A 3,946-nucleotide genomic window follows, 5' to 3' on the forward strand; every position below is an offset into this window, starting at 1 on the left:
ACGAAACGCAGAACTCTGAACTATCAACACAACAATATTTATTTGTGAAGGAAATAGGCATGGTTGCTGAGACGCCGGAATGTTGTTGTGAGCTGTCCCCAGAGTTGGAATGTTGGAGAGACAGCTTGACATGACCATGCTTATGGCCGCCCGGCCGGGAAAAGAGAAAGAATCAGGGCGCCAAACTTGGATATTGATGACTACGCATGCGCACGAGACAAGGCGTTACTACATATGCATGCATGTATGCATGTATGTATATATGCATGTATGTATGTATGTATGTATGTATGCATGCATGCATGGATAAAGTAAATAATGAAACTAGTAAAAATACGGACTACGAGCCAATAGAGTATATTTCAGTAAGCTTATTGGGTCATTTTTACCATACGATTTTTACCTAAATTCTTACCCTTTAAAAACCACTTGGCGCCTAACTCAGCCAGACGGCCTAGACAGACCGCTAAGACCAGACGATCTCGGGGATTCGCGTAGACCACCTCGGGCACTCACAGATGGTAGACCGATAAGATCAGACCACCTCGAGCAAGAAGCGACTTTGGACCCTCATATGAAGTACCACAGCTAACAAAACAAATGCGCGGTTCTCTCCTCCAGTCAGCGGTTACATTATCAGCATCTTTCTTTCGTAAACAGCTAATGCAAAAAATCATGTCCAGCAATAAATATGTTAAAAGTTTGTAAGTTGCTTCATTTATTATACACGCAGCCAGCTAGATCTCGCGACAATGTTCTTCAACCATACATACAGTGAACGAGCAGCCTCGTGACATTGGGAATTATGCAATCTCACAACACCTCCAGTTACGTATGGTTCTTGGTTTACACAAGAAGTTAGCAAACTTATATCATTGACTCTTTTCATGGATTCGTTGATAACTTATTGACCCCCATCTTGTAAATTTCTATGATAAATTTAAAGAATGAAAAAATTTTTCTATGATAAATTTAAGAATGAGAAAATTTTCTAGATTTAAAAATGTTAATCCCTTCGTTCTTTTGTGTCACTACTGCATTTTAATAAGAAATATTTGAAGAAATTTAATTAAAATACTTAACAAAATCGATAAAGAACAATAAAAATGCAGTTGTATCATATTGATATAGTTAGAATATTTAATGTGAAATACGCATTTGGTGAATACTATCCACGTGATCTATGTTACGTGATCCGCGTGATCTATGTTACGAGAGAGAAGCGACGGCGTACGCGGATGATGTCACCATCATCGTGTCTGATGAAGGGCAGCTACCTCGTGTAGAAGATTCCATCAAAAGATACGAAGCATTGGCAGGAGCAAAAATTAACAAGGAAAAATCAGTCGGCTTGCAACTCGACACCTGGAGGAGCAAGTCGATGCCTCCCAACAGCATCGTAGGACGTTGGGCGGAGGGCCCGGTTAAACTGCTCGGAGTTTGGTTTGGGCCAAATCTCCAGATGGAGAAAAACTGGAGCGAGGTTACAAGCAAAGTGACTACCCTAACCCAGACCTGGTCTGGGAAGACGTTATCCTTGCTAGGGAGAGCCGAGGTTGTACAGGTGTTTATAGCATCTGTGATAACCTACCGCCTAACCATCGTGCCTTGCTCCAGGTTGTGGCTGAACAAGTTGGAACAGATCCTCTTCCGCTTTTTGTAGAAGGAGAAACCACCACTTGTGAGGCCCTCCATCTGCTGCTAGAAACCGTTAAAGGGTGGGTTAGGGATGCTGTGGCTGATGATGCGCAAATTTGCACTGAGGCTGAAACATCTCTGGCTCTACCTGGATGGTGAACAGGTGTGATCACCGCATGTCAAGTTCCTTTTTCCACAATTAATGTCTCTACGAGTCTTAGGCCCATGGATCAGGCGTAGACCTAGAATGGGCGAATGGCAGAAGGAGTGCAGACAAGCACTCACTCTGCTCTCCCGGGCGAGCGATACCGGCAGCGGGGCTACTACTGCGGATTTTTATAGCGGGTTGTTAGAGCATAAGTCTGACGACGGCCTGGGGGAGGCTCTAGGCTTCGATAGAGACCAACTAATCAACCTGTTCGGAAGGACATTCGGGCCGAGGTAACTGGATAACTTCCAGAAATCCCAGGCTTGGTTGTGCTACCGATCGGCTTTACCGGTTCGAGAGAGGTTGTCAAGGAACGGGTTTGGTGTCCACCCCACCACATGCCCGAGGTGCGGGTGCGACAGTGAAACTGTCGCGCATGCCTTCGTGCAGTGTGAGGAATTGAGGGGGCTGATAGCCTATGTCGAACAACTGATGTCGGAAACTGAAAGAGCACAGTTATCGGCTGAGTCCATCATTAAGATCGTACCACCTTCTTCCTTTAACAAGGAAAGGGAGGCGTCCTTTTTCTGTGTAGTAGCCATACTAAAAGACACAGTATGGACGACTCGTGGAAGGGGAACTGAGATAGACAACTTTATCTCTGGACGCGGGCTGGTTAGTTATTTCATCTACCACCTGCTAAGTAAGATCCGTCAAGAGAAAAGGAGCCTGTCTCAAAGAGTATTTGGGAAAAGATGGATGACAGTAGTAAGGATGCTGAGAGCAAATGGGACCGAGCTAATGTAGCCGGTCAAAGCGAAAAGAAGGAAAAAAGATGATTATGAACAAAAAAATTAAGGAAAACATAGGATTAAAAAAAAAGGAAGAAAAGGAAACAGGCGGATTGAATAAAAACCCAAAGGACTATCGTTTATAGTAATTACTCATTTTTAAAAATTTTCATTCGATTTATCCGTATTCATTATATAATTTTTATTCACATTTTTTTCATGATTGTATCACCCATTATATGTTGTAATCTCCTTGTGCGTCCCCTTGATGTATACCTTTCATAGGTGAATAAAGAAAATGTTACAATCATCTGAAATTGATCGGTTGGTTTGGACGCCTTTTTGGTAAATATTGTGATTTTTGTTGAAATTATTGTTAGAAGTATTACCGTTTTGCTGAACTTTTATTGTTTATTTCGAAACACCTTATTTTACTTCCTTTTGGCAGATTTGTTAACGGTTTCCCTATTGGGAAAAATTTTTCCCTTTTTGAATATTTTGTTATCATGTTGAACATAAGTTCATCAGATGTGTCTTCGTCGGACGAAGATTTGAACCAGCAAGTTCAGGAGTTGAACAGAAAATTGTTGAAAGACACAAAAGAAATGAAAATTACAGGTGGAAAACAAAAAGTAAACAACTTTGAGGCTGTTGCCGGTGTCAACAGGGAAGACTTGGAACTTGAAAACCAACAACTAGGCAAGTTTGAAGAAATGCTTCTAAGAGAAGGGTATGAGATCAAACTTACCCCTCCCAGTGAGGTGACGCATAATACCACTCGAAAAACCATTATTTTTAAGACAGTATCAATTAAGATAAAAAACTGAAAAGAATTGCCAAGAATCCACAGCAGTAATTGTTTTCACCTTAATAGACGTCAGTGATTGATTGAAATTACCGAAATACGACAACTTTTAACATGAAATAACTTCGAATATAAAATTTTTTCTCTGTTCTATAAGACAAAATATACAAGTATACGAAGTTTTAAAGTGTTTCGGTAGAAAACACGCTAAATAAAACATAAATAAAAAATGGTGCCTGCCAAATCAGAAAGATCCAAATTATATCACTGCGTATGAAACAAACAATGAAAATTTAAAAAATGAATTTGCCACTTTACAAAACGTACAAACGTTTGCTAGTCCTGATATCAGTGACTTTCCCATCCACATAAATGTTATCCACATCGATAGGGCCAACCACAAACGTTTAAAAAAATTATTTCCAGAGGAGGTTGGCCTTCTAAGGAAAAACTTTTCGACAGCACGGTATAATAGACTCATCAACGTGTCCCTACAGACCACGGATGATGAGGTGGGTTAACCCTCCTCCAATAAAGGTAAGACCGCTTTTTTTTTTTTTTTTT

This window comes from Octopus bimaculoides, chromosome 9, assembly GCF_001194135.2.
Source record: "Octopus bimaculoides isolate UCB-OBI-ISO-001 chromosome 9, ASM119413v2, whole genome shotgun sequence".
NCBI classification, from domain to species: Eukaryota; Metazoa; Mollusca; class Cephalopoda; order Octopoda; family Octopodidae; genus Octopus; species Octopus bimaculoides.